The 15,088-nt window shown below is 36.4% G+C and overlaps 1 protein-coding gene across 2 annotated transcripts in view; it reads left to right on the top strand.

The window, feature by feature from the left end:
- LOC127867884 (insulinoma-associated protein 1a-like) overlaps positions 1-15,088 on the top strand; it is a 499,447-nt gene that overhangs the window by 379,915 nt on the left and 104,444 nt on the right. The window lies entirely within an intron of this gene.

Below are 15,088 nucleotides of genomic sequence, written 5' to 3' on the forward strand. Positions count from 1 at the left end.
TTCTAAATAAAATTAAAAAGCTCATTGACTGTGTAACCCGATGCTTGAAAAAGCTGCGAACATGCACTGAAATGATCATTTCCAGAAAAAAATCACCTCGTCTTGACGCCATGATGTTCGAAACATTTCAAGCAGGAAGGTTATAAATCTGCCCAATCAAATCGATAGAATCTCGGAGTACAAATCATTTACACATGTGTATTTTAAATAGTACGTGATTATGTTTATATCCATTTAATCCACAAATGTTCAGTTTACAAAACCTTGATAGCCATATTGTACGCAACTTATAAGCAGCTTATGGTGTATGTATATAAACAAAGTATTTTTTTTCAATTTAAAAGGGGACTTGTTCACGGATTTGGTAAATGATTAGGTGCATAACATTGAATTGCCTCACTTAATATATAAGTGTAGAGGAACTTAAACGTTAAACGTTCAAGAACGATAACACGAAGAATACCAAGAAAAATAATAAAAGTTTCTCCCACGCGGTTCCCGTAAATACTGCAAAGGCCCCTCCCCCTCGCCGAAAAAAACCCAACAAAAACAAAACAAACAACATCAACAAACCAACAACAAATAACCCACTTAGGCTACTGAGGCGATTTCAACATATATAAACACTTAAACGGCAGTAAACAACATTCTGCATCACCACATCGCACAAACGCTGTATCATTTTATGAATTTCAGCTGATGAATGCCCCTCACAAAACATTATTTATTTATGGTTTATTTCTATTTCCGAATAATCATGTTTGCCCTCTTTTTATACTACACGTACGTGTATGTACTTTTATTTTAAGAACATGTGCCAAATTAGTGAACATTAAAAAAAACTTTAAAAAGTGAACATCGAATTCGGGTGACGTGTCGAGTTATTAATTTATGCATGGGATTATATTTATGAAGGCTTGATTTCTGATACGGCTTTTTGCAGACCCACGTGTATTATACAGTTCACCATAAAATTGCGGATATTGTTTAACATTAAAAAAGGGTATATGCTAACAGCTAACACTACAAAAAGATACAGTTATCAACGATCCGGATGTGCGAAAATCACCACCGTTTGATACTCTAAACTTGAATGATGCTTATTACAAAGCGTACACAGGTCAGCTTTCAAAAACCACCTTTGCATAATTTTATTGTCCAAAAATCCAGATCCTGTTTTTTAATCATAACAAACATATATGTCGGATATTAAAACTAATGCAATTCAATTTACACATATACGAGAAATTTGATACTTAGATTTGGCGGGTTCTATTAACCTCAAGGTAAAACTAATCAACTCAAAGTTTGCAGGAAATCGTGCAGATTGCACGAACTGGAGACCTTCCTAACGCGTGCCCGCCACGCGCCCATCACATTCTGTGTAACCAACACATCCAAGTCAACCACATGCCTGGCATGAAACAGGCTTTATAGATTGGAGCATTTCTACGTTAGGCTAGTATCGTATCACCGTATTTTCAATTTATTTAACCAATTATATTTTAAAACTTATTCATCTTCTATCACAGATAGCTTTGAGTTTAATGATACTAATTTTAGGCGTAAAATTTCCAATTACCGTTTTGCATGTGTTCACACGCGCTAACTTTTTGTAAAATATAACACATAAATAACAAAAAACGGTACAGGTTGTATAATGAAGTAGGTTTCTGTTAAGTGTTATGTTAGTCTAAAAGCATTTGTAAGAATTGTAAGGCCACCAGTTTTATAAAGAGTCGGTTTTTATTACACGCTATCAAAATATATTGCACGCAGTTGTTCAGTAGCAATTTAACTTGTATTGTTGTGGATATTACCCCTTCACAAATGCGTGCGCATGTTTCACCGCAGATGTTGCGTGGGTTGATTCCTTAGTTTCGCTCTGGGAAAACAGGGCTTAATGCATGTGCGTAAAGTGTCGTCCCAGATTAGCACGTGCAGTTTGCACAGAATGATCAGGGACGACACTTTCCGACCTAAAATGATTTTCGCTAAGAAAAAAGACTTCCTTGAAACGAAAAGTACCTTAGCAGTGAAACGTGTCGTCCCTTATAAGCCTTTGCATACAGCCCCGGTGCGGACTACAGGCATACAGCCCCGGTTCGGACTACAGGCATACAGCCCCGGTGCGGACTACAGGCATACAGCCCCGGTGCGGACTACAGACATACAGCCCCGGTGCGGACTACAGGCATACAGCCCCGGTTCCCAGAGGGAGGGTCGTATGAATAACAGTCCAAGGTTGACAATTCCAAGGACCTGCTTTAACAAAGTTCTTAGGATTAGCTTTTACTAACGATTGACATTTACTTCACAAGAAACAGACTTTAGTTATCAATATGTTCCTAACGTAATACTATGTTGCACACGAATGATTGACCGGAAATGAATAGTATCACATGTACCGAAATTTGGTTATCATAATTATAGGTTGCTGCATCGTAACATAGTTTGTCGTTCAATTTTTTAAGCAAGGCGTACCCCATCGTCGGAACCCAGGTTATATATTCCTTGAATACTATACCATGGGAAATTCGTTTTCATAAATATAGATAAGCCAATTAATGCCCAATAAAAGAAAGCTCCTCGTCTAAAAAAGCAACACTCATCTGACCGGATAACCATAAACATGACATTGCATATATTGCAACTGTTTGAAAATTATTTGCATTGTTTGAATTTCTCAACATTATCTTAAATTAGATGTCTCTTTACATAGTCATGACTCTCAGATTTTGCTTGCCTAATCTCCAACAGTCAATCAAGAAGCATATTGTATAAACGTGAGCGTGGGCTCTAACGAAAGATTTGCTTCGTACTCGCCGATATGATCACTGAGGCCCGTCAAGCTTATTGATTGGTTATGCATTAAACCCCCTTAAAAGTAGTTCACGCGATTCCAAAGCTCGAAACCATTTCCGTCAGCAGTTCATTTACCGGTTATTACAATTCACTCCACGCCATGTATTCCGGACTGATCAGGGGCGTACCAAGATGTATTTCGAGTATGTGCGCCATGGCTGTGGATCCAAGGGCATGCCCAACCGTAAAAACACGATTAGAAATGTTGTACATAATTGTGTAGGGTATTAAATAGTTATACAAAGTTATAGTTTAAAATTAAAGAAAATACAGATGAATGAAATTTGTATATCGAACGGGCGTACGCGTTTCTAGCGTTTGTAATTTATCGACTTTATCAGTCTGTCCAGTTAGTGGTTGGAACAGCGGCTGTCAATGCGCGACTCGTGTTCGATCCCCGTTCCTGGCAGCATGTGCGTTTGATCGGAAGTCAACATACCGTACATGAGTGGTTTCCTCAGGCTTCTCCGGTTTCTCCCACAGCACAATGTAGCGTCAAAAAGATCTTTAATGAAAAAGCACATATATGGATATTGCAGCTATACATTTAAATTCGTCCGAATTTTTGTAAGTCTAGTAGGTAAATAAGGTGTGGAAGCTAGGGCACAATCCGGGTCTTCACATAATGCAGCACCGGGCGCGGAATAACCTCGTACAGTTCGAAATACTCACACATACAACTATACGCTCATGCGTTAGTTCGTTAGACAAGAGACGCTCCTGTAGATCGCGTTCATTCTTTATTTGTAAAAAACGTTATCAATTATATAAATTTTTCGCGTCTGTATTCAAAAGCCATTTAGACAATTTTAATTTAAAATGTAATTTTATCCAAGTCCACATTATTGTCGCTAAAATACCCCAAACAAAGACCATAGGGTTAAATATATTCAAGACAGAAATACACGCGACTTTATTACACGTATTCGTGATATATCTAGGGATTTTTTGTTCTTCATAATAAGCAGCTGACGACGCTGCAATGATCCGCATTATACCGTGCCATCACAAAGTTCTCAAGCTCAGACTTATACCGAAATGCGATCTTAGTAATCATTTTGTTAATTCTGTATTTAATGAAAGAAAATATTCTATACAAAAGATTGTCTATCGTATATTTTTTTATCGCTGATGTTAATGCAATTGGTGTTGTGGTGGAATCAAACACTCCTGTTTTACTTTGTTAACAAACAGTCGCGCGATTGGCGCGTGGCGGAAATGCTGCCGTGGCAAAATTAAGTGTCGTATATCTTAATATCTAATATACATCACAGCTGGCTTCCAATTTTTACACTATCAATTACTTCGTCAGTGCAACGAATCTTTTGTCATCTGACACATCCGAGTAGGGATTCACAACACGAATAACAGAGGTCTGATAAATTTTTCCATTACACAATAATGAAATTCTATCGCGGCAAAGTGCTCGGACCAAATTAACATGTTTATGGTAAATAAATAAATTTGGCAATAATGGTTATTTTACTCCACATTTACTCGCGTTAGACGTTGATATATGGCTAAGATAAACTTTTCGTACTTGTGCCTGGTATGAACTGACATCACTACCTAGCAGTTAGTTGAAAACACTGGTATTGTATAAGATTTTGGGATAACATTAACTTGAGTGAATACGACAAAGACTCACAATTGTTGTATTTCAACAAATAGAAAATAAATTATTTTTTAATATTATCAATTAACCCTTTCCCACTCAGAGGCAAAGTGAAAATGGCTATGTGCAAACAGCATAAAACCGCAGTTCTGGAGTTCAGTTTTTATGCTGTTTGCTGCTCATCAGTAACTAAGTGTTGGAAATGAGGCCTTTAAAGGGGCCTTTTCACAGATTTTGGCATTTTTTAACTTATTCATTAAATGCTTTATATCGATAAATGTAAACATTGGATCGTAAAAGCTCCAGTAAAAAATCAAGAATAAAATTAAAAAAAGGAAAAGAACATTGCCCGGAACAGGTTTCGAACCAGTGACCCCTGGAGTCCTGAAGTAAAAACGCTCTAGCCTACTGAGCTATTCCGCCGAGTACACGTACTAGACGTATTTTATACCTTATATAAGCAATCTTCGTAGTTTCACAAAATTTAACGACAAAAACAGAACTCTCCAAATTATTCAATCGTTTCGCGTTGCAACGCTTTATAATTTTTAGGTTTTAAAATCGTCAAAAGATGCATATAATGGCTATATTAGACCATGGGAAATGTTCAGTATTACTGTTTCCTCACAATTATCATAACTAAAACGAAAATTTGCGAATTTGAAACAACTTTTTTCAATTTTGTCAATTTACCAAAGCGTGAAAAGATCCCTTTAAAATTTGAATCTAGAAAGGAAGGTCTTAAATTAAATTTAACTTTCTAAGGGACTACAAAAACGTCAAAATGCGTATCTAAGTGGTAATGGGTTTAACAAACGAAGCTAATTTTGGCATTGCTGTTAATGTTTAAAAGGTTCCTATTAAACCCTCTATAAAAGTATTTCACGCCGGTACACGCAATATAGCTCATTCGGCATTTTCTGTCAACGTGAAGGCGGCTTTTTCTTGAAGGTACGATCGACCATGGCGAGTAAGCAACTTTGTATATCTATAACATGTATACAGGACTAAAATGAACCAACTCTGTGTCTATGATGAGTCCAACACCGTTACGTTCGCCTGCATTTTATGCACAAACTGGTGTTTTTAGTGTTGATGCCATGCACCGCGTGCTAACGCCCTTTGTGTACATACGCAAAAGTTGATCTTTCAACCATTTATGCCTAGTGGACTCTCCCATCCTTCAAAATTGGATCAATTTATTTCCAAAATTAGGGATGTCTAGTCTATTTAGAATATTTCTTACATATTTTTTTAAGCAAATAGCGCAGACCCTGATTAGACGCCGCATCATGCGGCGTCTCATCTGGGTTTACGCTGTTTGCCAAGGCTTTTTTTTCTAGGCGCTAGGCATAAATGGGTTAAAGTTAGTCTGCGATCAAATGCATCAACATACTCCAGACACATATAGAGTGTTACAAATAACCTCACAACACATGTCTGATTGTTAAGTGGCTTGAATTCAAATAGAAAAATGGGAACTATTCAGAAAAATGCACTACTTTCAACATCATTTTGTGTAATGTAACCTAGTTCAGAAAGGTGCATGCGCATACATGACATTCGATCATTGTGTGGGCGTGAGCTGCCATCGCATTGTGAAAGAACCTGTCAGGTTCTATATTTACTACAATATTGATGGAAGATGCACTGCGTCTCTAAAGAATTAATATTATGACAGACACTGAACAAGGAAGTCATCGCACCAAGTGACCCAATATCGCCCATGTTTTGCGTCACAGAGCACCTGTCATCAGGTTTTGTGTTCGCGTTATGTTCCGGATACAGTTCGTTGTCCTTGTTTATTTTCGTTGATATTGATGTGGGAATACTTCCCGAGTGTGCCCACGCTAAGATATGATTTGCTGAAAAAAAAACTTATAATAAAATTTCGTTTTATTTCTGATTGCATACTTATTCAGGATTTAATGTTATAACGCTAACAATTTGTTCACTTCAACACTAGGGACATTGTTTATATACATATGTGAGCAATAAAACACACGTACTTGCCTTTCACTGTAGTTTCTACTTGCATTTATTAAATTATACACTTGAGATGAAAAGATTTGTTTATTTAAATTATTTAAATGATGCACACGGCAAATGTATGAACATAGTTACACTGTTTTACGGCCATCTATTTACCGGCTTCTCTCCAGTTGATGAGGGTTTCCCGCCATCTGTTAAAGTCTTATCTAGTCACCAAACTTAAAGCAAAAAGGTGAATTTCTAGTAAACAACAATGTTTTATCTACCATATGAACATATTTTCTTTCTAAAATAAAGTCATGGCAAGTGACCTTACCGAGAATCGTGTCTTCAAATTAATGATGTTCATGTTTTAAAGGGTATAGCTGTAACTTTAATAAATGCCAACGCATTAACTCAATCAAAGATTTACCCCAAAGATAACTTCTACCCTTACGCTATTTTATGATTTTTGACAAATGACGAGAAAAAACACAGTGCTGACATTTCTTTTGTGAAATATGATTTGTCAGTTTTATATACAAACTGTAAACAGTTTTTAATTATTGTGATAGCATTCATGACAGGAAGAATAATGTGGTATAACAGATTAACTCAAGATAAGACGGGTTTTTAATTTGTAAAAGCGCTATGTCATACCCTCATAATAATTTAATACACGAAACCCGTGGTAAAGCTGATCATTTTTGTAGCCAGATATGTGTGAAAATGATTTCAGCAAAAGTTTAATTGTAGCAAGCGTATTTAATACTTTTTGTTGTTTCAATTTAGTCTTATATACATTTGCCGACGCAAATGCGAACAAAGGTAGAAATATCAATCTTTGTGCATTATGTTTCACTACAGATCTTTCAAATAAAGTTTTCTACACGATGCAGAAACAAATTAGTCATTTATATAATAAAACTCGTTTTGAAGTAAATGTCAAAGATATGAATTTGTTTGTTTTACCACCACCATCACCGACAAAAACAGCATCATGGAAAAAATCTGGAGCAATACCCTTACAATAGTGGATTAATCATTTGAAACAGCAGATATTTGGTAAATAAATTAGACTTAACCGATAAATTTTTTTTAAAGGAATAGACAAGTAAACTTTATAACAGTATTATAGAGATATTTATGTTTATTTGAATGTCATATACAAAGAGTAAAGTTCAAAACACCACTTGGTTTCGATTATTTAAGGTTACATTTTTCTTTAGGTGAAATTGCTTTGCAATTAAATTTTTACCATAACTGTAAAACGTAATCGCCAAAATATGTCATATTTTCAAAATATTCTGTAATATTCCGTTTAAATCTTAAAATATTCAATTACTAAGATTATCAGACATTGTTTTCATTTTTTACCGTTAGAAGAAAGACTTTGGCACACTGTTCATTCTTATATCTTATTATGCAAGGCTTTGTTCATTAAAGAAGCGCGGAGTTGATTAGCATTACTTCATTACACCGTATTTTACTAAACATACAAACCATACAATTAACTACAAATTATGGCGGCAATTAAAATACCTACGCGCAATTCAAGGAGAGATGCTTTGTCCCGTGTCATTCCACTCCACTCTATGACTATATTATATGGTTATTTCTAATGATGTAATTAAGTCATTGTACATTTGTAACTTTTAAGTCACAATTTTGTAGGTTCTTTTCAGGTAGAATCGTATTTTTAAGTTATCTGATCCAATTATTGCTGGAGTCATAAACAAGGCATTAGTCATACCGTGCCTTTGCTGACAATATAATTGTTGGTAAATGATTTCTCGGGGCTGATTTCTTTCTTAAAACGCATTGAGCATGTTATGACCGGGAGAAAAAAAAACGGTGTCATGCGCTATCTATTTAAAACACGAGATAATCTTTCCAGCCCGCGTCAATCATCGACTATTACAATTAACAAGTTAATCAAAAGCATGGAGGCTGTACATTCGCTTCACACATTTGCGACCCGGGTTCGATTCCCTTTCCCGGCAGCATGTGAATTTGGCTGGTCACCATACTGGACAGGTGGGGTTTCCTCCAAGAAAATAGCTAGGAATTGCAGCTATGATGCAAAATTCGCTCCAACTTTCGTTAGTCTAGTAAGTTATTTAGGTAGGAGTGGCTGTGCTGAGACACAATCCGGGTCCTCACATAGTATAGCCTCTGGCTCGGGAATGACCTCATAAACTTCGAAAAACACAAATGCACACACGGATACACACTCACACACACGCACCAACAACATGGACTAATCAGACATTTATATTTATATAATGACATTGTAAACAGGTCATATCAAATAAAACAAATTATGAATCAGATACGACCTTATATGACATACGTTTTATATGTTTCCAATTCATTGCATTGATTATATACATAATAAATATTTATTTTATTGAACTTGTTTTCTGTTTCATACGACTTCGCTCAGTTTTGGAAAATTCCTAACATTACATTGCATTTCAATCTTTCTCATATGCATTCTTTTATCCATTGTTAAAGTGATAGTATGGGCATTTTTCACTGTTGAATTGAGCTGAAAAGAATTAATAGGTCAAAAGAGTTAGTTAAAATGTTGTTACTGACCAATTATCTGCAACTCATCTTGCTACCAGTTGTTTATAAAAAAATATATATTATATTCGATATTTTACGTGACTCACCCAGTCCTCTAAGCCGAACTGATCCGTAAAACAAAATAGTGTCTTTGTGTCGTATAAACGAACCTGCACTAAAACTAGATTTAGATTCACATCGTAAATCGAATCATTTTTGTTGAAAGTTGTCAAAACGAAAGTACGGTTGATATTCAAATGAATTATTTTTCTCTTTCCGGGATATTGTTTTAGTATGTTGATGCTGCATTAACAAATATAAGAGTTTATGAAGTGAAAACACCAAAAAAAAACAACAACGGTTGCGATAGACACCTATAAACTGTAAGATGCCCATAATATCACTTTAACATTTGCCAATTGTTTTAAGCAGTTGCATTTCTGAACGCTGTTCTTATTGCTTCATTTAAGACACATTACAGGCAATTATTTAATGCTCAATGACCCCAACGAAAACTATATCAACCTAAACGACAAATAAACCCTCAATATAAATCACCCGAAACAAAATCTGACCTTAAAAGGTCCAAATGCATTGTAAATAGGCAGGAACCACATCGATGTTCATAAAGTAATCCCCAAATTTTACAGCGGGTCATGTTTCTTCGCCGCGTGGGTTTTCGATCCTTAAAGCTGCCGTTTTGCTTGAATATTAAACACGACTGAATTGGCTTGGGTATGGTATTGCCTAGTGACGGGCCATATATACATTTGTAAATATATAATAAAAATAAAATCGCGCAAGAATACTTGTAAAGTAATGGAAAACAGCAGCAATTAAGGGAAATATACTACAAAAGCTATGTAGCTGAAAGCGAATGCGAACTGCCTTTTGATGGTAAAATTTTACACTTACACGTGTAACTCAATTTATTCGTGCTTAATATTGGCTAAACGAGGCCAAATGCATGTGCGTCCCCCATATGCCTGTTCAGTTCGCACAGAGAAGGCGTTTTCCGCGTTTACGGAATTTTTCGTTTAGAGGAAGTTTGTTTTTCTTAAAGACAACCCAGTTTATGCGGAAAGTGGCGTCCCTGATTAGCTTGTGCGGACTGTACATGCTTATCTGGGACGACACTGTTTACGCATAAATGAACCCCAGATTTCCCGAAATGCGACTCACCAATTGCGTGTTATATCATTTGCATTAAAAGGCTTGAGCTTAGGGAAACATTTATGAGTATTCCGTTATCTAAGACGAATCAGTACTAGTTATTGTGAGTTTTGGACTGAGAATTAGAACGCTTTCCGATCGGGGATCGAGCCCGGGTCTTTGTGGAACCATATCCATTACTAATATCAACAAGTCGGAAATACAGTGTAGTTCAGTCCGCGGGTTTTTATTTCGTCAATGCACGTACAATGATTTGTTTTCTCTCATATACCTTACTAAATACGGGTACAGCTCACACAACGTTGAATGCATCGTTTTAATGCACGCATTCGAACCATATCAAGGTTCACTTGCATGTTACAAGCATTGTTTAAGAAAACGCATAAATAACGGTCATTGAGTAAAATAAATCAATTTCTCATTTATAACTATTAAGGAAATCAATTTCTCGGCTAGCTCAATTGAAGTCAATTAGAAAGTCATTTGCACATAAAAGGAGCCTTCTGTCTGGGGCATCGGAGAGGTTAAGTGGCGACAGCCATTCGGCTTGTTATCTTGACTCTTAGGACCATGTTTGGAACGCTAATTTAAATTAACCTCGCACTTGGAACACGAGGTTTAAAGCATGTGCGTTAAGTGTCGTCCCAGATTAGCCGATGCAGTCCACACAGGCTAATCAGTAACATCAGTTTCCTCCTAGACTGCATTTTCGTTTAGAAGAGACTTTCTTTAAATGAAATATTCCATTCAAGCGGAAAGTGTCGTCCCTGGTTTGCCTATGCTGACTGCACGGACTTATTTTGTATGACTCTTTATAAGCATACATCAAGTCCAGTTTTCGAAAAACGCGGATCATTTAAATACAAAAACAGGATTTCAAGTTAAAATACAATAATTTGTAACGCTGAATATCATTTTAATTCGTAATTTGTTAGTTTTTTTCCATGTTGTATTATATATATTTTTTTTTTAATTGTTGACGTCTTTGTGTTCGTTTTAATTAATACATTATTGATTTCACCCAATCTTTGTTCCAAGTTGTAAGCGAACATGATTTTTTAAAATCTTTTTTTTACTGCTCTTGCTTCAATTCGATCAAATACGCCTCAAATGGAGACACAATAATAATTTGTATTTGAACAACAGCATGTCAATAATGTAATTCGCCATTCGCACTCAATGCACGGAAAAGCTGCTTAAAAATAAGTCATCGATTTTTATTTGACACTAGTCATTTTATTATCCCAAAGTCAACAAAACACGGAACAGCTTTCCGATCCCTAAAATCCTTAACATAATTCCTTTAAACCTGCTAATATTTCGTCTGAAGACATTTCGTGAGAAAAATAATAGGACGCCTAAATTCTGTGACAATATAACATGAATATACCATTGCGGTGGATTAACTCTATTCCTTGACGTTTTTCATTATTTTATTACGGTAATAACCGAGACATTCCGATTGCATAGTAACGCTCCAACCTGGCTAACGACCAAAGCTTTTTGTCAATAAATTTCGTGAGAGTATTTGTAAATAGAACGCACACCGATCTAAAAAATGTGATGATTTAAAGTTGTCAATATTTATGACAATGTTCATGTTTTTGTGATAAGAAAATCACCACATTCCGAGGGTTTTATCTGTCGGCTATTTTGTTTTAGCAGAGCGCCGACCTTAAGACCTATTTATAAATAAAATGCTGTACAAACGTTGTAATGGAACGAACATGAAAAGTTGAACTTAGGTAATAATAATTTATCATCTGTAACATCGTTACAATCATCATCATCATCATCATCATCATCATCATCATCATCATCATCATCATCATCATCATCATCATCATCATCATCATCATCATCATCATCATCATCATCATCATCATCATCATTGTCGTCATCGTCATTGTTATCGTCATCAATATACAACATTATCATCATCGTCATCAGCATCAGCATCACTATCCGCAACATCAATTAAGCACCAAGTTTTCGTTCTTTTTTCACGTTATAAAAACCTGTTATATCTATTTCGTTCGTCTTATCATTTTATCGACAAGTTATATTTATTCTGTAGATACAGTATTTATTTAGACCTAAGAGTTTTGTTTCGAGCGGAAGTCCATTTGAACTAAACTGCAAACAGTCTTAAGAAAACAGGACCGCTAATTGTGATAATCAGTCATCGAAATATATTCCCCACCTTTGAACAGTTATGCCAATACAAGATTAGATTCACAGGTTCGACCAAATCAATCCCGTACACCATATATCATTTAGTGGCAGTCAGTAAAATAAACGAATGTACACAGATATATTTATTTCAAATATTTACTAATCCGCAGTTTTATCGTCAAGCTTCATTCAAAATCTGGGTGATAATCTATCCGAACCTTTACCGAAACCCCCCGTAACAATCTTCGCTCGTAGCCCCTATTTTCTCGGCCGCCTTGCAGTGACCCCTTTTGCCTGGTAACCACTCCACGGCCCGCACTTCAAGCCCAGCGGTACGTGTCCCCCTTATCAGCATCATGAAGATGGTAACGTGAAAATCATAGCCCCAGATAGCGCTCGATACCGATGTTTGCACAAAATCGCACCCCTGTTCGATTTAGACCCGACCATTCGCAAACAATTTTGAAGTCCAGCGTCAGATAAGCGCTCAGGTGCGATATCGTGATTTAGTACCGTTGCCGCTGTCGATGACCATGTAACGATCAGCGGTACCACTGTCCGGCACAGTCCATACTCTACAGGGAATTGATTGCGGATATTTATATGTATACCATTCCACGCCAATCTTCAGAAATTGGTTGGTACAAGCTCATCTCCTTTGCGACCCGGTTTAAATTCCCAGTTCCGCCGCATGCGGGCTTGGTTGATAGTCACCATACAGGACGGGTTGGGTAACCTCCGGCTTCAGCACAATACCACACTACAATGTAATATCTGTCAGTAAAAACGAGAAAGCTGGAACTTGCAGCTATATTTCTAAATTCGTCCCATTTGTTTGCGAGTCAAGTATGTTTATTGCGTAGGTATCTCGGACAAACTCCGGGTCCTCAGATAAGGCAGCCTCATGTGCGAAAGGAACTCATTATTTTCGAAACACATATGAGCCAATTTTTATCATGCGAGTTCCCTGTTTTTGTGTATCTTTATACCACAATCCAAATGTAACATTTTTTCGGTATGCCTACAATGTGGTATAGTTTCATCAAAAGAATAACAAATAATCTTCATACTTTAAACACTGAAAAACGAATTTTATAATACTGTTCAAGTAAATGAAAGAAATGTCACAGGCAAACAATTCTCATATTCGCAATTTAAAGCATCTCAAGTTATACGAGCATTCATGCATGTCTGACGGAGAAAAATAGCAGGAAGCATTCTCTGAAACTAGATTTACTAGTATGTGGTACTGTTTTCGGAATGCAATTAAAACTGTCTCATTAGTGATCATTATACGCCCAAAACGTGGCCGTGTCATAAAACGATTACATCCGTTTGAAAGGGATGGACTAACAGTTTATTTATGTAAATCAGTATTTTACGGTGGCACTAAGGTGACATCACCGCTCAAAAAAATAAGTCGGGAAAACACAAGTTATGTTTTCCCGTCGCCAAAAAAAATTAACTCGGGGAAACACAAAATAAGTCTGTTTTCAGGAATTTTTTTTGGCGACGGAAAAAAAAGTTCTGTTTTCACGTCCTTTTTTTTGGAGCGGAAAACACAAGTTCTCTTTTCCCGTCTCTTTTTTTTTGAGACTTGAAAACACAATCGCTATATTGTGCGCACAAGATAATCGGCCAATCACAGACGCGGATTATATGGAGGGAACATTTGAAAACGTCCTAAAGGCAAGTTCTGATATAACAAAACAAACCACTACTACTACTTCTACTACTACTACTACTACTACTACTACTTCTACTACTACTACTACTACTACTACTACTACTACTACTACTACTACTACTTCTACTACTACTACTACTACTACTACTACTACTACTACTACTACTACTACTACTACTACTACTACTACTATAATCCGCGTCTGTGATTGGCCGATTACGCACAATATAGCGATAATGTTTTCAAGTCTCAAAAAAAAGAGACGGGAAAAGAGAACTTGTGTTTTCCGCTCCAAAAAAAAAAGACGTGAAAACAGAACTTTTGTTTTCCCGTCGCCAAAAAAAATAACTCCTGAAAACAGACTTATTTTGTGTTTCCCCGAGTTATTATTTTTTTTGGCGACGGGAAAACATAACTGTAGTGCCACCGTAGTATTTCACAGTAAAATTGAAGTATTTTAAGTCACAACTCTGTCAAAATTGAGCGGCGTGTAAAACTATCTCGAATTGTAGTCGAAAAGAGTCATGACACCCTCAACGTTGATTGGTTGGAAACCACAATTAGACACTGATCTGTATTTAATGACATCATACATATGATCGTGTTTCTGGAGCAACCGGACCCTGTTTTACGGGTGCAATCCGTACAGGCTAATCTTGGACGACACTTTCGACGTTGAATGTATTTTCGTTTAGACGACACTTTCGACATTGAATGTATTTTCGTTTAGACGACACTTTCGACATTGAATGTATTTTCGTTTAGACGACACTTTCGACATTGAATGTATTTTCGTTTAGACGACACTTTCGACATTGAATGTATTTTCGTTTAGACGACACTTTCGACGTTGAATGTATTTTCGTTTAGACGACACTTTCGACGTTGAATGTATTTTCGTTTAGACGACACTTTCGACATTGAATGTATTTTCGTTTAGACGACACTTTCGACGTTGAATGTATTTTCGTTTAGACGACACTTTCGACGTTGAATGTATTTTCGTTTAGACGACACTTTCGACGTTGAAT

The sequence above is a fragment of the Dreissena polymorpha genome, chromosome 2 (assembly GCF_020536995.1).
Source record: "Dreissena polymorpha isolate Duluth1 chromosome 2, UMN_Dpol_1.0, whole genome shotgun sequence".
NCBI lineage: Eukaryota > Metazoa > Mollusca > Bivalvia > Myida > Dreissenidae > Dreissena > Dreissena polymorpha.